We start from the raw sequence: 12326 nt of genomic DNA on the forward strand, positions 1-12326 counted from the left end.
ACCTAAACTAAACGTTGTAGACTCAAAAATTTTGCTGTATTTAGTGTATTCTAGCATCCTAAAGATGATTCCAGCATTAAATTCATTGTGCTTATGATCATATTGAAGATTTTGACATTTTCACCTTAAGTGTAAAATCAGGGGCTGAAAACGCATTTAAAGCAATAAAAAGTTCATTTTGGCTCTCACACCTAAACTAAACGTTGTAGACTCAAAATTTTTACTGTATTTAGTGTATTCTAGCATCCTGAAGATGATTCCAGCATTAATTTCATTGTGCTCATGCTCAATTTTAAGATTTTGACATTTTCACCTTAAGTGTACAATCAGGTGCTCAAAACGCATTTAAAGCAATAAAAAGTTCATTTTGGCTCTCACACCTAAACTAAACGTTGTAGACTCAAAATTGTTGCAGTATTTAGTGTATTCTAGCATCCTGAAGATGATTCCAACATTAATTTCATTGTGCTTATGCTCATTTTTGAAGATTTTGACCTTTTCACCTAACATGTACAATCAGGGGCTGAAAACGCATTTAAAGCAATAAAAAGTTCATTTTGGCTCTCACACCTAAACTAAACGTTGTAGACTCAAAATGTTTGCTGTATTTAGTGTATTATAGCATCCTGAAGATGATTCCAGCATTAATTTCATTGTGCTCATGCTTAATTTTAAGATTTTGACATTTTCACCTTAAGTGTACAATCAGGTGCTCAAAACGCATTTAAAGCAATAAAAAGTTCATTTTGGCTCTCACACCTAAACTTAACGTTGTAGACTCAAAATTGTTGCTGTATTTAGTGTATTCTAGCATCCTGAAGATGATTCCAGCATCAATTTCATTGTGCTTATTCTCAATTTTAAGATTTTGACATTTTCACCTTAAGTGTACAATCAGGGGCTGAAAACGCATTTAAAGCAATAAAAATTTCATTTTGGCTCTCACACCTAAACTAAACGTTGTAGACTCAAAATTTTTGCTGTATTTAGTGTATTCTAGCATCCTGAAGATAATTTCAGCATTAATTTCATTGTGCTTATTCTCAATTTTAAGATTTTGACATTTTCACCTTAAGTGTACAATCAGGGGCTGAAAACGCATTTAAAGCAATAAAAAGTTCATTTTGGCTCTCACACCTAAACTAAACGTTGTAGACTCAAAATGTTTGCTGTATTAAGTGTATTATAGCATCCTGAAGATGATTCCAGCATTAATTTCATTGTGCTCATGCTCATTTTTAAGATTTTGACATTTTCACCTAAAGTGCACAATCAGGCTGAAAACGCATTTCAAGCAATAAAAAGTTCATTTTGTCTCTCACACCTAAACTAAACGTTGTAGACTCAAAATTTTTGCTGTATTTAGTGTATTCTAGCATCCTGAAGATGATTCCAGCATTAATTTCATTGTGCTTATGCTCATTTTGAAGATTTTGACATTTTCACCTTAAGTGTACAATCAGGGGCTGAAAACGCATTTAAATCAATAAAAAGTTCATTTTGGCTCTCACGCCTAAACTAAACGTTGTAGACTCAAAATGTTTGCTGTATTTAGTGTATTAAAGCATCCTGAAGATGATTCCAACATTAATTTCATTGTGCTTATGCTCATTTTTGAAGATTTTGACCTTTTCACCTAACGTGTACAATCAGGGGCTGAAAACGCATTTAAAGCAATAAAAAGTTCATTTTGGCTCTCACACCTAAACTAAACGTTGTAGACTCAAAAATTTTGCTGTATTTAGTGTATTCTAGCATCCTAAAGATGATTCCAGCATTAAATTCATTGTGCTTATGATCATATTGAAGATTTTGACATTTTCACCTTAAGTGTACAATCAGGGGCTGAAAACGCATTTAAAGCAATAAAAAGTTCATTTTGGCTCTCACACCTAAACTAAACGTTGTAGACTCAAAATTTTTACTGTATTTAGTGTATTCTAGCATCCTGAAGATGATTCCAGCATTAATTTCATTGTGCTCATGCTCATTTTTAAGATTTTGACATTTTCACCTAAAGTGCACAATCAGGCTGAAAACGCATTTAAAGCAATAAAAAGTTAATTTTGGCTCTCACACCTAAACTAAACGTTGTAGACTCAAAAATGCTGCTGTATTTAGTGTATTCTAGCATCCTGAAGATGATTCCAGCATTAATTTCATTGTGCTCATGCTCATTTTTAAGATTTTGACATTTTCACCTTAAGTGCACAATCAGGCTGAAAACACATTTAAAGCAATAAAAAGATCAGTTTGGCTCTTACACCTAAACTAAACGTTGTAGACTCAAAATTTTTGCTGTATTTAGTGTATTCTAGCATCCTGAAGATAATTTCAGCATTAATTTCATTGTGCTTATTCTCAATTTTAAGATTTTGACATTTTCACCTTAAGTGTACAATCAGGGGCTGAAAACGCATTTAAAGCAATAAAAAGTTCATTTTGGCTCTCACACCTAAACTAAACGTTGTAGACTCAAAAAATTTGCTGTATTTAGTGTATTCTAGCATCCTGAAGATGATTCCAGCATTAAATTCATTGTGCTTATGATCATATTGAAGATTTTGACATTTTCACCTTAAGTGTACAATCAGGGGCTGAAAACGCATTTAAAGCAATAAAAAGTTCATTTTGGCTCTCACACCTAAACTAAACGTTGTAGACTCAAAATTTTTACTGTATTTAGTGTATTCTAGCATCCTGAAGATGATTCCAGCATTAATTTCATTGTGCTCATGCTCATTTTTAAGATTTTGACATTTTCACCTAAAGTGCACAATCAGGCTGAAAACGCATTTAAAGCAATAAAAAGTTAATTTTGGCTCTCACACCTAAACTAAACGTTGTAGACTCAAAAATGCTGCTGTATTTAGTGTATTCTAGCATCCTGAAGATGATTCCAGCATTAATTTCATTGTGCTCATGCTCATTTTTAAGATTTTGACATTTTCACCTTAAGTGCACAATCAGGCTGAAAACACATTTAAAGCAATAAAAAGATCAGTTTGGCTCTCACACCTAAACTAAACGTTGTAGACTCAAAATTTTTGCTGTATTTAGTGTATTCTAGCATCCTGAAGATAATTTCAGCATTAATTTCATTGTGCTTATTCTCAATTTTAAGATTTTGACATTTTCACCTTAAGTGTACAATCAGGGGCTGAAAACGCATTTAAAGCAATAAAAAGTTCATTTTGGCTCTCACACCTAAACTAAACGTTGTAGACTCAAAATGTTTGCTGTATTTAGTGTATTATAGCATCCTGAAGATGATTCCAGCATTAATTTCATTGTGCTCATGCTCATTTTTAAGATTTTGACATTTTCACCTAAAGTGCACAATCAGGCTGAAAACGCATTTCAAGCAATAAAAAGTTCATTTTGTCTCTTACACCTAAACTAAACGTTGTAGACTCAAAATTTTTGCTGTATTTAGTGTATTCTAGCATCCTGAAGATGATTCCAGCATTAATTTCATTGTGCTTATGCTCATTTTGAAGATTTTGACATTTTCATCTTTAGTGTACAATCAGGGGCTGAAAACGCATTTAAATCAATAAAAAGTTTATTTTGGCTCTCACGCCTAAACTAAACGTTGTAGATTCAAAATGTTTGCTGTATTTAGTGTATTAAAGCATCCTGAAGATGATTCCAACATTAATTTCATTGTGCTTATGCTCATTTTTGAAGATTTTGACCTTTTCACCTCACGTGTACAATCAGGGGCTGAAAACGCATTTAAAGCAATAAAAAGTTCATTTTGGCTCTCACACCTAAACTAAACGTTGTAGACTCAAAATTTTTACTGTATTTAGTGTATTCTAGCATCCTGAAGATGATTCCAGCATTAATTTCATTGTGCTCATGCTCATTTTTAAGATTTTGACATTTTCACCTTAAGTGCACAATCAGGCTGAAAACACATTTAAAGCAATAAAAAGATCAGTATGGCTCTCACACCTAAACTAAACGTTGTAGACTCAAAATTGTTGCTGTATTTAGTGTATTCTAGCATCCTGAAGATAATTTCAGCATTAATTTCATTGTGCTTATGCTCATTTTTGAAGATTTTGACCTTTTCACCTAACGTGTACAAGCAGGGGCTGAAAACGCATTTAAAGCAATAAAAAGTTCATTTTGGCTCTCACACCTAAACTAAACGTTGTAGACTCAAAATTTTTGCTGTATTTAGTGTATTCTAGCATCCTGAAGATGATTCCAGCATTAAATTCATTGTGCTTATGCTCATATTGAAGATTTTGACATTTTCACCTTAAGTGTACAATCAGGGGCTGAAAACGCATTTAAAGCAATAAAAAGTTCATTTTGGCTCTCACACCTAAACTAAACGTTGTAGACTCAAAATTTTTGTTGTATTTAGTGTATTCTAGCATCCTGAAGATAATTTCAGCATTAATTTCATTGTGCTTATTCTCAATTTTAAGATTTTGACATTTTCACCTTAAGTGTACAATCAGGGGCTGAAAACGCATTTAAAGCAATAAAAAGTTCATTTTGGCTCTCACACCTAAACTAAACGTTGTAGACTCAAAATGTTTGCTGTATTTAGTGTATTATAGCATCCTGAAGATGATTCCAGCATTAATTTCATTGTGCTCATGCTCATTTTTAAGATTTTGACATTTTCACCTTAAGTGCACAATCAGGCTGAAAACACATTTAAAGCAATAAAAAGATCAGTTTGGCTCTCACACCTAAACTAAACGTTGTAGACTCAAAATTTTTGCTGTATTTAGTGTCTTCTAGCATCCTGAAGATAATTTCAGCATTAATTTCATTGTGCCTATTCTCAATTTTAAGATTTTGACATTTTCACCTTAAGTGTACAATCAGGGGCTGAAAACGCATTTAAATCAATAAAAAGTTAATTTTGGCTCTCACACCTAAACTAAACGTTGTAGACTCAAAATTGTTGCTGTATTTAGTGTATTCTAGCATCCTGAAGATGATTCCAGCATTCATTTCATTGTGCTTATTCTCAATTTTAAGATTTTGACATTTTCACCTTAAGTGTACAATCAGGGGCTGAAAACGCATTTAAAGCAATAAAAAGTTCATTTTGGCTCTCACACCTAAACTAAACGTTGTAGACTCAAAATGTTTGCTGTATTTAGTGTATTATAGCATCCTGAAGATGATTCCAGCATTAATTTCATTGTGCTCATGCTCAATTTTAAGATTTTGACATTTTCACCTTAAGTGTACAATCAGGGGCTGAAAACGCATTTAAAGCAATAAAAAGTTCTTTTTGGCTCTCATACCTAAACTAAACGTTGTAGAGTCAAAATTTTTACTGTATTTAGTGTATTCTAGCATCCTGAAGATGATTCCAGCATTAATTTCATTGTGCTTATGCTAATTTTTGAAGATTTTGACCTTTTCACCTAACGAGTACAATCAGGGGCTGAAAACGCATTTAAAGCAATAAAAAGTTCATTTTGGCTCTCACACCTAAACTAAACGTTGTAGACTCAAAATGTTTGCTGTATTTAGTGTATTCTAGTATCCTGAAGATGATTCCAGCATTAATTTCATTGTGCTTATGCTCATTTTGAGAATTTTGACATTTTCACCTTAAGTGTACAATCCGGGGCTGAAAATGCGTTTAAAGCAATAAAAAGTTCATTTTGGCTCTCACACCTAAACTAAACGTTGTAGACTCAAAATGTTTGCTGTATTTAGTGTATTCTAGCATCCTGAAGATGATTCCAGCATTAATTTCATTGCGCTTATGCTCATTTTGAAGATTTTGACATTTTCACCTTAAGTGTACAATCAGGGGCTGAAAACGCATTTAAAGCAATAAAAAGTTCATTTTGGCTCTCACACCTAAACTAAACGTTGTAGACTCAAAATGTTTGCTGTATTTAGTGTATTATAGCATCCTGAAGATGATTCCAGCATTAATTTCATTGTGCTCATGCTCATTTTTAAGATTTTGACATTTTCACCTAAAGTGCACAATCAGGCTGAAAACGCATTTCAAGCAATAAAAAGTTCATTTTGGCTCTCACACCTGAACTAAACGTTGTAGACTCAAAATTTTTGCTGTATTTAGTGTATTCTAGCATCCTGAAGATGATTCCAGCATTAATTTCATTGTGCTTATGCTCATTTTGACAGATTTTGACATTTTCACCTTAAGTGTACAATCAGGGGCTGAAAACGCGTTTAAAGCAATAAAAAGTTCATTTTGGCTCTCACACCTAAACTAAACGTTGTAGACTCAAAAATGTTGCTGTATTTAGTGTATTCTAGCATCCTGAAGATGATTCCAGCATTAATTTCATTGTGCTCATGCTCATTTTTAAGATTTTGACATTTTCACCTAAAGTGCACAATCAGGCTGAAAACGCATTTAAAGCATTAAAAAGTTCATTTTGGCTCTCACACCTAAACTAAACGTTGTAGACTCAAAATGTTTGCTGTATTTAGTGTATTATAGCATCCCGAAGATGATTCCAGCATTAATTTCATTGTGCTCATGCTCAATTTTAAGATTTTGACATTTTCACCTTAAGTGTACAATCAGGGGCCGAAAACGCATTTAAAGCAATAAAAAGTTCTTTTTGGCTCTCATACCTAAACTAAACGTTGTAGAGTCAAAATTTTTACTGTATTTAGTGTATTCTAGCATCCTGAAGATGATTCCAGCATTATTTACACTGTGCTTATGCTCATTTTTGAAGATTTTGACCTTTTCACCTAACATGTACAATCAGGGGCTGAAAACGCATTTAAAGCAATAAAAAGTTCATTTTGGCTCTCACACCTAAACTAAACGTTGTAGACTCAAAATGTTTGCTGTATTTAGTGTATTCTAGTATCCTGAAGATGATTCCAGCATTAATTTCATTGTGCTTATGCTCATTTTGAGAATTTTGACATTTTCACCTTAAGTGTACAATCCGGGGCTGAAAATGCGTTTAAAGCAATAAAAAGTTCATTTTGGCTCTCACACCTAAACTAAACGTTGTAGACTCAAAATGTTTGCTGTATTTAGTGTATTCTAGCATCCTGAAGATGATTCCAGCATTAATTTCATTGCGCTTATGCTCATTTTGAAGATTTTGACATTTTCACCTTAAGTGTACAATCAGGGGCTGAAAACGCATTTAAAGCAATAAAAAGTTCATTTTGGCTCTCACACCTAAACTAAACGTTGTAGACTCAAAATGTTTGCTGTATTTAGTGTATTATAGCATCCTGAAGATGATTCCAGCATTAATTTCATTGTGCTCATGCTCATTTTTAAGATTTTGACATTTTTACCTAAAGTGCACAATCAGGCTGAAAACGCATTTCAAGCAATAAAAAGTTCATTTTGGCTCTCACACCTGAACTAAACGTTGTAGACTCAAAATTTTTGCTGTATTTAGTGTATTCTAGCATCCTGAAGATGATTCCAGCATTAATTTCATTGTGCTTATGCTCATTTTGACAGATTTTGACATTTTCACCTTAAGTGTACAATCAGGGGCTGAAAACGCGTTTAAAGCAATAAAAAGTTCATTTTGGCTCTCACACCTAAACTAAACGTTGTAGACTCAAAAATGTTGCTGTATTTAGTGTATTCTAGCATCCTGAAGATGATTCCAGCATTAATTTCATTGTGCTCATGCTCATTTTTAAGATTTTGACATTTTCACCTAAAGTGCACAATCAGGCTGAAAACGCATTTAAAGCATTCAAAAGTTCATTTTGGCTCTCACACCTAAACTAAACGTTGTAGACTCAAAATGTTTGCTGTATTTAGTGTATTATAGCATCCCGAAGATGATTCCAGCATTAATTTCATTGTGCTCATGCTCAATTTTAAGATTTTGACATTTTCACCTTAAGTGTACAATCAGGGGCCGAAAACGCATTTAAAGCAATAAAAAGTTCTTTTTGGCTCTCATACCTAAACTAAACGTTGTAGAGTCAAAATTTTTACTGTATTTAGTGTATTCTAGCATCCTGAAGATGATTCCAGCATTAATTTCATTGTGCTCATGCTCATTTTTAAGATTTTGACATTTTCACCTTAAGTGCACAATCAGGCTGAAAACACATTTAAAGCAATAAAAAGATCAGTTTGGCTCTCACACCTAAACTAAACGTTGTAGACTCAAAATTGTTGCTGTATTTAGTGTATTCTAGCATCCTGAAGATAATTTCAGCATTAATTTCATTGTGCCTATTCTCAATTTTAAGATTTTGACATTTTCACCTTAAGTGTACAATCAGGGGCTGAAAACGCATTTAAATCAATAAAAAGTTAATTTTGGCTCTCACGCCTAAACTAAACGTTGTAGACTTAAAATGTTTGCTGTATTTAGTGTATTATAGCATCCTGAAGATGATTCCAGCATTAATTTCATTGTGCTCATGCTCAATTTTAAGATTTTGACATTTTCACCTTAAGTGTACAATCAGGTGCTCAAAACGCATTTAAAGCAATAAAAAGTTCATTTTGGCTCTCACACCTAAACTAAACGTTGTAGACTCAAAATTGTTGCTGTATTTAGTGTATTCTAGCATCCTGAAGATGATTCCAACATTAATTTCATTGTGCTTATGCTCATTTTTGAAGATTTTGACCTTTTCACCTAACGTGTACAAGCAGGGGCTGAAAACGCATTTAAAGCAATAAAAAGTTCATTTTGGCTCTCACACCTAAACTAAACGTTGTAGACTCAAAATTTTGGCTGTATTTAGTGTATTCTAGCATCCTGAAGATGATTCCAGCATTAAATTCATTGTGCTTATGCTCATATTGAAGATTTTGACATTTTCACCTTAAGTGTACAATCAGGGGCTGAAAACATATTTAAAGCAATAAAAAGTTCATTTTGGCTCTCACACCTAAACTAAACGTTGTAGACTCAAAATTTTTGTTGTATTTAGTGTATTCTAGCATCCTGAAGATAATTTCAGCATTAATTTCATTGTGCTTATTCTCAATTTTAAGATTTTGACATTTTCACCTTAAGTGTACAATCAGGGGCTGAAAACGCATTTAAAGCAATAAAAAGTTCATTTTGGCTCTCACACCTAAACTAAACGTTGTAGACTCAAAATGTTTGCTGTATTTAGTGTATTATAGCATCCTGAAGATGATTCCAGCATTAATTTCATTGTGCTCATGCTCATTTTTAAGATTTTGACATTTTCACCTTAAGTGCACAATCAGGCTGAAAACACATTTAAAGCAATAAAAAGATCAGTTTGGCTCTCACACCTAAACTAAACGTTGTAGACTCAAAATTTTTGCTGTATTAAGTGTATTCTAGCATCCTGAAGATAATTTCAGCATTAATTTCATTGTGCCTATTCTCAATTTTAAGATTTTGACATTTTCACCTTAAGTGTACAATCAGGGGCTGAAAACGCATTTAAATCAATAAAAAGTTAATTTTGGCTCTCACACCTAAACTAAACGTTGTAGACTCAAAATTGTTGCTGTATTTAGTGTATTCTAGCATCCTGAAGATGATTCCAGCATTAATTTCATTGTGCTTATTCTCAATTTTAAGATTTTGACATTTTCACCTTAAGTGTACAATCAGGGGCTGAAAACGCATTTAAAGCAATAAAAAGTTCATTTTGGCTCTCACACCTAAACTAAACGTTGTAGACTCAAAATGTTTGCTGTATTTAGTGTATTATAGCATCCTGAAGATGATTCCAGCATTAATTTCATTGTGCTCATGCTCAATTTTAAGATTTTGACATTTTCACCTTAAGTGTACAATCAGGGGCTGAAAACGCATTTAAAGCAATAAAAAGTTCTTTTTGGCTCTAATACCTAAACTAAACGTTGTAGAGTCAAAATTTTTACTGTATTTAGTGTATTCTAGCATCCTGAAGATGATTCCAGCATTAATTTCATTGTGCTTATGCTAATTTTTGAAGATTTTGACCTTTTCACCTAACGAGTACAATCAGGGGCTGAAAACGCATTTAAAGCAATAAAAAGTTCATTTTGGCTCTCACACCTAAACTAAACGTTGTAGACTCAAAATGTTTGCTGTATTTAGTGTATTCTAGTATCCTGAAGATGATTCCAGCATTAATTTCATTGTGCTTATGCTCATTTTGAGAATTTTGACATTTTCACCTTAAGTGTACAATCCGGGGCTGAAAATGCGTTTAAAGCAATAAAAAGTTCATTTTGGCTCTCACACCTAAACTAAACGTTGTAGACTCAAAATGTTTGCTGTATTTAGTGTATTCTAGCATCCTGAAGATGATTCCAGCATTAATTTCATTGCGCTTATGCTCATTTTGAAGATTTTGACATTTTCACCTTAAGTGTACAATCAGGGGCTGAAAACGCATTTAAAGCAATAAAAAGTTCATTTTGGCTCTCACACCTAAACTAAACGTTGTAGACTCAAAATGTTTGCTGTATTTAGTGTATTATAGCATCCTGAAGATGATTCCAGCATTAATTTCATTGTGCTCATGCTCATTTTTAAGATTTTGACATTTTCACCTAAAGTGCACAATCAGGCTGAAAACGCATTTCAAGCAATAAAAAGTTCATTTTGGCTCTCACACCTGAACTAAACGTTGTAGACTCAAAATTTTTGCTGTATTTAGTGTATTCTAGCATCCTGAAGATGATTCCAGCATTAATTTCATTGTGCTTATGCTCATTTTGACAGATTTTGACATTTTCACCTTAAGTGTACAATCAGGGGCTGAAAACGCGTTTAAAGCAATAAAAAGTTCATTTTGGCTCTCACACCTAAACTAAACGTTGTAGACTCAAAAATGTTGCTGTATTTAGTGTATTCTAGCATCCTGAAGATGATTCCAGCATTAATTTCATTGTGCTCATGCTCATTTTTAAGATTTTGACATTTTCACCTAAAGTGCACAATCAGGCTGAAAACGCATTTAAAGCATTAAAAAGTTCATTTTGGCTCTCACACCTAAACTAAACGTTGTAGACTCAAAATGTTTGCTGTATTTAGTGTATTATAGCATCCCGAAGATGATTCCAGCATTAATTTCATTGTGCTCATGCTCAATTTTAAGATTTTGACATTTTCACCTTAAGTGTACAATCAGGGGCCGAAAACGCATTTAAAGCAATAAAAAGTTCTTTTTGGCTCTCATACCTAAACTAAACGTTGTAGAGTCAAAATTTTTACTGTATTTAGTGTATTCTAGCATCCTGAAGATGATTCCAGCATTATTTACACTGTGCTTATGCTCATTTTTGAAGATTTTGACCTTTTCACCTAACATGTACAATCAGGGGCTGAAAACGCATTTAAAGCAATAAAAAGTTCATTTTGGCTCTCACACCTAAACTAAACGTTGTAGACTCAAAATGTTTGCTGTATTTAGTGTATTATAGCATCCTGAAGATGATTCCAGCATTAATTTCATTGTGCTCATGCTTAATTTTAAGATTTTGACATTTTCACCTTAAGTGTACAATCAGGTGCTCAAAACGCATTTAAAGCAATAAAAAGTTCATTTTGGCTCTCACACCTAAACTAAACGTTGTAGACTCAAAATTGTTGCTGTATTTAGTGTATTATAGCATCCCGAAGATGATTCCAGCATTAATTTCATTGTGCTCATGCTCAATTTTAAGATTTTGACATTTTCACCTTAAGTGTACAATCAGGGGCTGAAAACGCATTTAAAGCAATAAAAAGTTCTTTTTGGCTCTCATACCTAAACTAAACGTTGTAGAGTCAAAATTTTTACTGTATTTAGTGTATTCTAGCATCCTGAAGATGATTCCAGCATTATTTACACTGTGCTTATGCTCATTTTTGAAGATTTTGACCTTTTCACCTAACATGTACAATCAGGGGCTGAAAACGCATTTAAAGCAATAAAAAGTTCATTTTGGCTCTCACACCTAAACTAAACGTTGTAGACTCAAAATGTTTGCTGTATTTAGTGTATTATAGCATCCTGAAGATGATTCCAGCATTAATTTCATTGTGCTCATGCTTAATTTTAAGATTTTGACATTTTCACCTTAAGTGTACAATCAGGTGCTCAAAACGCATTTAAAGCAATAAAAAGTTCATTTTGGCTCTCACACCTAAACTAAACGTTGTAGACTCAAAATTGTTGCTGTATTTAGTGTATTCTAGCATCCTGAAGATGATTCCAGCATTAATTTCATTGTGCTTATTCTCAATTTTAAGATTTTGACATTTTCACCTTAAGTGTACAATCAGGGGCTGAAAACGCATTTAAAGCAATAGAAATTTCATTTTGGCTCTCACACCTAAACTAAACGTTGTAGACTCAAATTTTTTGCTGTATTTAGTGTATTCTAGCATCCT

The sequence above is a fragment of the Vanacampus margaritifer genome, chromosome 1 (genome assembly GCF_051991255.1).
Source record: "Vanacampus margaritifer isolate UIUO_Vmar chromosome 1, RoL_Vmar_1.0, whole genome shotgun sequence".
Taxonomy (NCBI): domain Eukaryota; kingdom Metazoa; phylum Chordata; class Actinopteri; order Syngnathiformes; family Syngnathidae; genus Vanacampus; species Vanacampus margaritifer.